The sequence below is a fragment of the Falco punctatus genome (genome assembly GCF_963210335.1).
Source record: "Falco punctatus genome assembly, chromosome: 3".
Classification (NCBI taxonomy): domain Eukaryota; kingdom Metazoa; phylum Chordata; class Aves; order Falconiformes; family Falconidae; genus Falco; species Falco punctatus.
The window spans coordinates 4,293,572-4,304,972 of NC_137582.1; the positions used below are offsets into that span (position 1 = coordinate 4,293,572).

Here is an 11,401-nt window from a genome sequence, read left to right on the forward strand (position 1 = left end):
CTACGAGACCCTCCTGGTCACCCTTCTCCTGCTCCGGAGTCTGGGTGCTGCTCCTGGCATTGTCACAGCTCCCAAGCAATGTCAGAAGCGCCGTCAGGAGGAAAGGGGAGTTAGCCCGTGAATAAACAACATGAGCACATGGTGGGACGAGTGGGGATGGGGTGGACAAATCCATTCCCCAGCTCTTCTTTCAGCCTGCTTGTCTCCTGAAGTATAACTGTGTATATCTTCACCTCAGAACTTGTTTCAGTGATGGTCCCTGTTACAGCACCTTGGGAAATTCTGACAGGGAACAGTTCAAAGTCAGGCTCTGCCCTGAAGAAATACCCATGATTTACCCATGGTAGCTCCTCCAATTTTCTCTATCCTAAGTGAGTTTTTTTTAAGTCCTAAAATAAAATGCTCCCTCATCTGATCATCAAGAATCCACCGTGGCTCAAGTCTTCCATCAGGATGCATCTCCCAGCAAGTCTCTGTTATGAACTGAATTAAAAACAGTCCTGGAGGGATTAGAAAAGGGCTATAACCAGGCTCTTCACCTGTCAGCTGGTCTTTAAAATGCCAGTTTTTCAGACGGGGGCTTGGACACTGAAGAATTTGTTTTGCATAAGATTCCTGTGGCAGAGCAGGAACTAAGCTCAGCCCAGCAGTCCAGGTCTTGCACCAAAAGGAAAGCCCTCCTGTCCCATATTATCTCTGCTGGGACAGGAGCAAAGAGTGTCCTGTTTACCAGACATGATCCTTGTGCCAAAATAGTTTACAATCTAATAGACAGGATTTCACAAATCCCATGAGTACACAGCTGTAGAAGATCCAAAGGTGTTAACGGCCTCCTCACACTCCCCATTCTTACAGAGGGTATTGAAGGAGAAAAACTCTCCTATCTGCTTCGTTGTCATCCAATACAGCATGGTGTCACAGAACAGAGAGAGAGTTAGCGCTTGTCTGATCAGGCAAACAAGTTAGCTAAACAAGAAGAGCTGGTAATGAGGCAGAAAAGCTGTATGCACAGTGGCATGGATCCTCCCACCTAGGCATGGATCAAGAGTGTTCATAATACTGTTATTTAATTGAGAGACTTCATAGATAAAGGGCAATTTTTGCATGCAGCGTAGGACTGACAATGGAAAAATCCATGCTCTGTGGAGCCTCTTAATGAAAAACCAGAATTAATAAACATTATCCCATTTATAACAGGAATAAGTGAAACCATCATTTATGTTTTTGTTTCACAGAAAATTGTCGCCATGTTCCAGCAGTTATTTTTGCTGGCTCATTTCAATGCAAGAGAAAAACTTTCTTCATGTCAGTAAAGTCTTAAATTGGTCACAGGGGACAACTAAATTAACCCAAAAGCTAGTATTCCCCAAAGCCAACATGATCCCCCTTCTGCACCGGACCCTAAAGGAGGGAAAGAGCAGCTTTCTTAAGACAACGTGCTGTCACAATGGCCTATATCTTCCTATATCATCTGTATGGATGATGGAGCCCTTGGCTACACATTGCTGTCATGTTGCAGATCTCCTGAAAGAGCCTGGGATAAAATTCCCACATCATCCTGCTACAGCTGTTCCGGACCCTCCTGCTCACCTAAACTGCTAGTTTCATTCAATACAAAACTTTTCTGCAGTGCTAATTTATTGCAAGAGAGATGCCACTGAATGTTGGCCAACAGCCATGCCCCCCCAGCCTGCCTGTGGGGAATGTAGTCCCGCTAGGTGATGCCCTGAAGCCTTATTGAAATGATGGAGATTCATCTGTCCAGGCACAGAGATTTACAGTGTAGTTGTCTATACTTCAGTAAACCACCCACCAGCCCTTTATAATCCATAGAGAGGAACAGACAGTTCTAGGAGAGTAATGCATTTCAAACAGGTCAGATGAATCATCCTGCAAAACCTCCCTATTTTTCTTCACCGTTTCTAAAGGCAGTGAGGGGTATCTGGCTCAGCAGAAAAGTTTCCAACAGAGACATAAAACTAGGTGAGGTGACCCATCATGCCATCCTGGGCAGAAAGGGCCCATCTCCAGACATACTTGGCCTCTCTGCTGGAGGCACACAGACCCAGGTGAGATTAAACACCACATAAATGGGTGGCACAGCCATTGCCCCATGACTATGCCCATCCATGCCACTTGCCATGGCAATTCTTCAAGGGAATTCAGCCCATGATATGATGTATTTTCAAGTTATTGATGAAGAGAAAAGCAAAAGCGTACAGCTAAGGAAGAAGTGACACTGGTTAACACAGAGTTCTTACTGCTTATTTCTGGTGCTGCTTTTTCTTGGCTTGGTTTGAGATTTTTTTCCTTATGAATCCTGAAGACCTACAAAGCTGACAGCAAGTCTTTCAACTAGGGGGACAGACTCACCAAAACTCAGTGTACCTGCAAGTTCCTTCTGTGGCTTCCTTGACTGGCCAGGACCTCCTTCATGGGTTATTACCTTCAAAAATACTCTTTGGGAGAGAGACAGGGAGCAAAACCACAGATATGGAAATACAGAGAGCTTGAAGTAACAGTAAAAGTTTTTAAGTTATTTATCATACCAGTGGAATCTGGCATAAGGATATTTTATGTTTTATCTGTTTTGCTGCATGCTGTTATCAGTCTTAGCTCAGAAACTGCTGAAGGAAAAGTGATTTCTCTTTATATACAGCTTGATCAGAGGGTGTCTTGGAAAGCAACATTTCTCCAACTTCCTTGTGTCGCCGCATCTAAAATTAGCAACTTAATTTTATAGCCCACTCATAACTGCCAGAGCCTTCGAGGGGTCATGGCCCATAGTCTGGGAACAGCTGCTAAGGGAAGTGGAAAGGATGCTAAGGGAAGAAAATATGACAATAGAGATATCTTCTGAAAGGGAAAAAAAAGTCAAAGGTGGCAATAAAATAGACAGAACGGTGAATTAAAAAGACCAAGAAACTACTCAGAAGTACACAAATAACTTGAATGAAAAAAGAACAGAAAATGCACTCAGTAATAAACCCAAGCAATGGCAGAAAAAAAGGTTAAAATAAGCCCACTTGTAAACCATTTTAATTTCAGGAATCAATCATAAAAGTACCTACTCGTATAATTAAGAAAAGGCCCCAGAAAACATAAAGAACACTCTTAGAAATACTCTAGAGGTGGTACCATAAGAAAACAGCAAAGCAGGACAGGGGAAATTGCTGTGAAAACTCAAGCACAAGGTGGCTTATGAAGAGTCAGACTTGAACAAAGGTTGTCAACCCATCTGTTGGGAATGAGCAATTCACTCCTGCCCCAGCCTCCCAGAGTGGGTGAACAGTTTTATTACATATGCTAAAGTGGTCTCCTTTACAAAAAGAATGATTTTTTTTTTCTTCCTGCTGCAGGAATGTGAAGTCACTGGCCATTGCAGAACTACATTGTCAAGTCCCATGTTCAGACTGGGAACATCCTGGGCTGCAATGCAGCAGATTGTATAAATGAAGCAGATCTGAGCTTGGCCAGTGCTTGCAGGGATCGGATGAATTTCGGGTGCCACAGAAGGGCTGTGCCTTGCTGTCTCTTCTCAGGTACAGAATTAATTTCCCAGTCAGGAGTTAAAACCACCATGCCTGACTGCCCTGTCTAGATCTAGTGAACGGGGTTTGCTGAAGATTTTCTGGTATCCTGTGCAACGACCAGCACTGAGCACACTTCTTTTATCAAGCACTACAATGGACTGAAAACGACACGTTCCTTTGCATTTCTACCTTATAGTTTCATTAGGGCATTCCACTTATTGTGGAGAAAAAACGTGTCCTACACTGAAATGGATAAAGGGTTGCAGGGATGCCCAGTGTAAGAAGTACTTTGAAATAGGTACCAGCTGTTGTTTCATTTAGAAGAACTGCAGTGATAACCAATAAAGTCCATGCAGATTATTCATATCCTTTATCTGCTGATGAAATTAGAATTACTGAAGTTCCATCATACAAGTGGTAATTAGTTTTATACTAAATGTGGAGCCAACAGAAATCCCCTGGTACCCCTCAGCTCTAAACTTTCCAGCTCAAATAAAATCTTTGCAATTGATACGCAGAATAATTCTTTTTATGACAATCAATAGAAATCTGGTTTCTCTGGAAAGAAATACCTGGATGCTGCCAATAGGCACGTAATTCAACACAGTTAAACAAACAGAGCACTACAAAAATTGCCCTTGGGTAATAAGCAGTCAAACCACAACCAAGTGTTGGCTAAGCTTAGATTAAAGAGTCCAAAAATATTTAAACCTGTCAATGGTTTAAACATCCCCCTCAAATGCAATATGAAATATGGCAGTTTTGGCATCTCTTATTACAATCACTTAAGAATCAATATTCAGGACATAACAATAATCAAATCAAGTTGCTTAAACTGAACTCAATGGATCCTTCTATTTTGCAAAGAATCAAAGATTAATTTCTAAGGAACTGAATCAATGCAAAGTAAATAGATTCTGTAAGCTGGGGAAGGATAACATATGTATACTGCATAGTAGATAAGCTCTGTGATAGCAGTACTCCCTGAGCAAACAAAATCTAGACAACTGCATAATCAGGACTGACAGCACTTGCAAAATATGAGCCATAACTCAATTTCATTCATTTCTAATGAATTGTCAGGGCCAACGTAGCTTGGAAAAGCTTTGTGACATGTAACCAGATCATCTCCAGGTTTTGCACTTGTTGGCCAGGTCTGCGGCCACATACACCTTGGTGAGAGACTTGTAACTCCGCAATGTGCTCTCATGATGGGCTGCTTCGCTATTTCGGTAGCGCAAGGTTTGCAAGCAAGTGCCAGGGCTCACGGGCACCTGCCCTCTCTTTATTGCTAAATTTCTTCCATACTAGTGAAGAAATGGGAAGTTTTTAAAGAGTTTTCATACTGTTTTACAGGAAGAAGCCTTTTCAAGTCAAAGTACTTCCAGAAATCTCAGCTCTTGTTTGTCACTGTACACAAAGCTACAAGGTTATCTGTCATGAAAACCTCAATATAATAAAGCATGGGAACCCAGCCCACTTTGAGGCTCCCAAGCAAAGAAACTCTCCTCCCCCCCCCCCTCCCCCTCCCCCCCCTCCTCCCCCCACCAAGATTGCTTCTAACAGCACAAGGAAACAAAATCTATCTCACTACTTGCATCACCTGTGATGTGAAATTAATTTTCCGCTAACAAGTAGGAAATAACGTATCTGTTGTATAACAATAATGTTCATTAGAGGGGTGGGTTGTTTCTTTTTCCCCACACTCCAGATTAGATGTCTAATCTATACCACAAGTCCCTGGCAGGTAATATATCCACCATCTACCCACCTACTGCCAATCCTGAAATGGTTTTCTCAAGGCAATAATAACATTTGCATACTTTTTCCTTGCTAGGTGGAGTATCAGATATTTAATCTTCATCAACCTTTTAGTGATGCTGAAAATATTACCAGCTCCCTCCCACCCTCATATTCAGACTAGGAATGAATAAGTAAATTTTCCCTCAACCAGAACTCTTGGTCCTGTTTTGCAGATCATATTCACATGATAAAATATTTCAGCCTAATCAGTGGAGCCGGACATCAGGAGTAGAGTGGGAAGAAGAAATCAGTGTAGACTTCCCCCCACACCCCTAGCCAAGCTCCTCTGCTGTGATGGTCATGTCTGGGGGTCATTACATACAGCCCCCATGGCAGCCAGCACCAGCAAGTGCAAAGGAAATCATGTAAAGGAAAGGAAAAGTCCTGAGATGGAATACAAGGGTTGTAGGGTTCTCACTGTTACATTACTATCTCTGAATAGAGGGACGTGTCATTTTTGTTAACACTTCAGGTAGTTGTAGAGAGCAATAAGGTCTCTGTTGAGCCTCTGGAGTATAGACACACTGCAAGAGTCATGGAAGTAGGCTAGATGGTCAGTAAGGGAGCTTCATGCATATGTCCCAGGCATAAAAGGGGGACCTGCCTGCCCTATACTGCACTTCCATGGTTTTAGAGCCATGCCAGGGCAAATCTGGGTTCCCAAGGCATCATTCCCCCATATAAAATCTGTGGTCAGATTTTTTCACCAGTGATATTTTCCAGGACAGAAAGAAAGCAAGATGTTAGATGACAAGTCATTCCAATTGCACTTGCTGGTGCTGGCTGCCATGGGAGCTGTGAGCAGACACAAGATTCAACAGGGCTCAGCGCTGGGTCCTGCACTTGGGTCACAACAGCCCCCCACAAAACTACAGGTTTGGGGAAGGGTGGCTGGAAAGCTGCCTGACAGAAAAGGACCTGGGGGTGCTGGCTGATGACTGGCTGAACATGAGCCAGCAGTGTGCTCAGGTGGCCAAGAAGGCCAATGGCATCCTGGCTTGTATCTGAAACAGTGTGGCCAGCAGGATCAGGGCAGTGATTGTCCCCCTGTACTGGGCACTGGTGAGGCCGCACCTCGAATCATGTGTTCAGTTTGGGGCCCCTCACTGCAAGACAGACATTGAGGTGCTGGAGCGTGTCCAGAGCAGGGCAGTGACGCTGGTGAAGGGTCTGGAGCACAAGTCTTGTGAAGAGTGGCTGAGGGACCTGGATTTGTTTAGCCTGGAGGAAAGGAGGCTCAGGAAAGAGACACCTTATTGCTCTCTACAACTACCTGAAAGGAGGTTGTACCAGGGTGGGTGTTGGTCTCTTCTCCTAAGTAAGAACTGATATACTAAGAGGAAATGGCCTCAAGTTATACCAGGGGAGGTTTTGATTGGATATCAGGAAAATTTCTTTCCCACGAAGGTTTGTCAAGCACTGGAACAGGCTGCCCAGGTGGTTGAGTACCTGGAGGTATCTAAAAGACATGTAGAAGTGGTGCTTAGGGACATGGTTTGATGGTGGACTTGGCAGTGCTAGGTTAACAGTTGGACTCAATGATCTTAAAGGTCTTTTCCAACCTAGACGATCCTATGAAACCATACTTCCCCAAAACTGAATCCAGCTAGTCTCTTTTTGCAGCTTGAATTCTGGAAATGTTGCTGGCCATTAGAGAATCTATCGCTCAATTAACAAAAAATCAGAATGTTTTGAACTAATAAAAAACACCTTTTCTTTTCTTTTTTTTTTTTTTTTAGGATCCCAATGTTGCAGTTAACGTAAGACCTCCTTCTAATATTATCTCTCATTCATGGGTGAAAGAACTGACTGCACAGAGCCATTGACTTGCTACAGACTGTGCAGCACATCCGCCAGAGCAACATCCTTTATCCACGACCCCTGACTACAGCCCAATGGGCTTTTAGCTGCAACGTTGAGGCAAAAATCCTTAACTTTGCCTTCAATTTACTGACCCATGATGTCATTTATAAGTCAAGATCATTAGGACTAACACTTCCTCTCCCCTGAAAAACACCCCAAAACCTAACAGTGTTTTTAAAACAAATTTGAAATGCAAATCTTTAAAATGATTGTCATCACTTACTACCTCACAAGATTGCATACTTGCTTGCCAAGGAAAATGTAAGTCTGAGTGCAGCTTAAGCAGACCACTTCAAGCTTAAAACATCTAAGTAGTCTTCCAGAAGCACAACGGGAGGTCTTTGCAGAAGTTTCTCTGTCTACAAAATACATGCTTCTGCTTGGCTCTGCTAATTGAGCTGGGACAGAGCCATCTCAACTCATGCCAACTTCAAAAGCCTGATGTGACTTCTATTGAAGGGGACCAGAAAACCTTCAACAGTAACTGGAACAAACCATTACAAAAACATCAAGTAAAATAAAGTATATGATGGAGGAAATTAACAGTGAGCTGGTGTCCAAATATGACTAGATAGTTTCTCATATGTTTATTTTCCTACTTTTTTTCCTGTTCTTAAAAAAACTTCTAAATATGTTCCCAATTCCTCAGTTACAGTTTAGTGATTTCTGTAGATACTGTCTCCTCCTTTCCTCATTCCCAAAACTGGAGCTGTCATGCTCCAAAACATCTTTGTAACAGGTGGTAGTGCCTAATATAAACCGAGCAGCATCCAAGACGGACCCAGTATTCCTGTCTTTAGACTCCTTTGGCCACAGAAAGACCTGCAGGAATGGCTGCTCTCTAAAGGGCTAGTTGTAAAGGTAGAAATGCACTGTCCCGTCCTCCTCACTAGGGAAAACAGAGTTGGAAAGGCTGGAAGGGGATACTTCACTGTCATCAGAGACAGTATGTAATTAAGTTTATCTAAGAAAGATTGGGGAATTTGGCACTGCCTGAACAACTGAAATTGCCCAGTACCACCCATATTACTCAGGTGTGGTGGTACAGACAGACGTTGATATGATGCAGGTTTTTTCTTAAAGATTTTGCTCCTCATCATGAGAAAGGGGAAGAGTTTAAGAATGGCTTTTAAAAGGGAGGAATTGCAATCACCCAGCGGTGATTAATCAAAACAGGTTTTAGAAGAAAGCGTTGCAGTATGACAAATTGAAATATCCTTTGAAACCAAGGTAATTACCAAGAAATCTCAGAAATGTATTTTAGCAAGAAAGTTATCACATGCTGAAAATAAAAGTGTTCTTTTATTCCTATTATTTTCAGTATCATAAAGGCCAGAAACAAAAGCTAGCTCCAGCATGTAGCAAGGATGCTTGCCCTAAAATGACATGAAATATCAGCAGAAGCAAGAAAAGACTTATGTGTATGTATAGGTGCTACAGACACGCTCACCCACACATTGTCTGGGTCTCTGAGCTCAGGAAAAGCTTCCCACAGACCAAAGAAACAAACTAATTTTTCCAGCTAATTTTTCCTTTATTAGGTCCTCATTGGGGACCTTGTCCTTCCATCACACTGAGTCATATTCATGAGTCATACCGATACTTCCCTCACAGTAAGTCCTCCATCAGATGCGCTATTCCAACTTAAAGCCTCTTCTCATTCATGGCATTGGTTTCACTCAAATTTGAGAGACAAACACTTAAATAGAATACTCTCTGCACTCGTACAACAAGCAAGATTTGGCCCCAGACTGATCCCAGAAGAGAATGGCACATCACCTGCTGTTTGGGAAGTCAGAAGACGTGGTTTCTTCCCTTCGCTTTGCAATGTATTGGGAACTGCCCTTCTGCAAGGTACTTGCAGTAATCCTAACCTAAACCAGGTGACATTCATCAGTTGGTCAGCTGCCCACTAAGTTCAGAATGGGACTCTTAACTTCACTGAGCCTCAGTTTCACCAGAAAGGATCCCAAAACAGCACACTGCCTCTTAGAAGCAACACAACACACTTATTGAAGATACACAGTGAATCTGCAATACATGCTCAGAACTTCCTTTTGTAATAGCATTCCTAAACACTTCACTGATGTAAATTCTAACAATATTTCTTCATGTACTTGATACGTCTTACTGAAAATTACTTCAGAGCATCATCCCAACTGTGGACTATGAACTTTCTATATTCAGAATAGCAGCATCACACTGGGAAATATGCATGACAGTTGGTAGAAGGACTGAAACTTGAGTAAAAATTAGTATATACCTACTCTTAAAAAGAAGTAATGAAGCTTTTAAAGTGGAATAAACCTTGCAATTGTCTGCCTAACCTATTTGAGAAACTCCCCCTACTATTTTATCAATTAATATTTATTCTTCAGTATTTATACAAACTCCCACAAATCAGATTTCTAAACAGGCAATTGTAAAAGAATAAGAGATTCAGGCATGCATCTAGAGTAATCCTGGGTGAAAATTAAGCACACAGTTACATACATAGATTTTGCAGGTGCATCATCCTGAGAATGATTCCATTAGTGTCCACACTGCGCAGATGGGCTGTGTTATTTTAAGGTCTTAATCAAAATACGTGCAAACAGGCACAGCACGGTGTGCATACTAATGCCTGTAAAGTGTCAGCTGTGAAGCAGTCAGTACACTTTTAAAAGAACACTAGCTTTGTAAGAATACAGACAAGAAGGAATTGCTGAATTAGGCAGCTTAGAGGAAGACTTAGAGGCTATAGGTAGAAAGTGATGCACAGCACAGTTGTAATAAACATGAACTGAAGAAAACATTACCCTGTTAACACAGCATAGTATTCCCACATACTGATAGCAACTAAAGTGTCACATAGACAGAATACAAGAAGGTGTTAGGTCGTCAAAATCCCAAGGCATACAAGATTAAGAGAAGCAACCCTAAACCCAGTAATTGTAATGTAACCTTCACATCTGAAAACGTCCTGTCAGCTCTGAACTTTTTCAGCGGCTTTTCTCAATGAAGGCATTACACATCCCTCGTCTCCACTTTATCACCTGCAGTGAACCCACTCTGCATCTGCTAAGCACAACCGGAGGGCTGAGCCAGGCCTGATTCGGGTGCCGAGGCAGACTGTGGGCTGAAAACTTTGTTGACTATAAGGAAAGAACAAACAAACCCAGACTCAGAATAACATAACACAGTTCCTTCTGGATTTTCTTTGTAAAAGACAAATCCTGTTCCTGCATGTCCTCTTATTTAAAAAAAAAAAAAAAAAAAAAAAAAATTCTTCTTTTGAACTTGAGCTGCCTGTCTGCGCTAGGGAAAAAATGGAAAGAAACGGACAAAGCAAAGGTTGTGTTCAGCCGCAGTGCCCCGGGTGCCAGGCTTGTAAACCCGTAGATGTCCTCTTACCTGCACAAGCACAGCACCACCGAGGCGGGGACTGGTGCCCAGCGCCCGGGCCCCGCTCAGCTCAGCACGCAGCCGGGGCACGCGGAGCCGCCCGCAGCCCGGCCGGGACGGGGTTGTGGTGGGGGGGCGGTGGGCGTGCGGGGCCAGGAGCGCACACAGGGACCCACGGACACGCAGCCAGCCACAGCCAGGCACACTGACACCCCCCTCCTGAACCCCCCGTGCGCACACGCGCGCTCACGGGGACATGCTGGTGACAGAGCGGGGATGGGCAAAACGCTGCATCCTCTGGGCAGCCACCGCCGCCCCGGGGGGCGGGGGGAAACGGAGCGGGGGGGAATGGAGAGAGGAGAGGAGAGGAGAGGAGAGGAGAGGAGAGGAGAGGAGAAAGGAGGGGGAAGGACGGGGGGAAGGACGGGGGGAAGGACGGGGGGAAGGACGGGGGGCGATCCGAGCGGCGGGCGGGCGGGCAGCCGGCCGGCGGCAGGGCAGGGCAGGGCAGGGCAGGGCAGGGCGGCAGCGGGACGCGGCGGCCGCGGGAGCCGGCCCGGGCGCCGGAGCGGGAGAGGGGCTGGGCCGCGGCGGCCGCGGGTTTAAGGAGCGAGGGGAGGGGAAGGGGCTGGGCGGGGAGGGCTGCGGGCCCCGCCGGCGGGCGGCGGGGCGGGGGGCGGCCCGGGGACGGGGACAGGGACTCGGCGGGGGTGGGGAAGGGACAGGACTGAGAGATCCGGGGGCTGAGACCGTATGGCTGGGGGAGGTGTCTGAGGGAAGGTGACCGGGGGTGCCGACCCAAGGGACGTGTGGGGCAG

General features: G+C 44.8%; 1 protein-coding gene across 1 annotated transcript in view; it reads right to left on the bottom strand.

The window, feature by feature from the left end:
- COL22A1 (collagen type XXII alpha 1 chain) overlaps nt 1–10,879 on the bottom strand; it is a 237,065-nt gene extending 226,186 nt beyond the window's left edge. The window contains exon 1 of the mRNA XM_080381170.1: nt 10,593–10,879. The gene's annotated coding sequence lies outside the window, so the exon portion shown is untranslated. The remainder of the gene's footprint in view (nt 1–10,592) is intronic.
- Nucleotides 10,880–11,401: the final 522 nt, after the last annotated feature.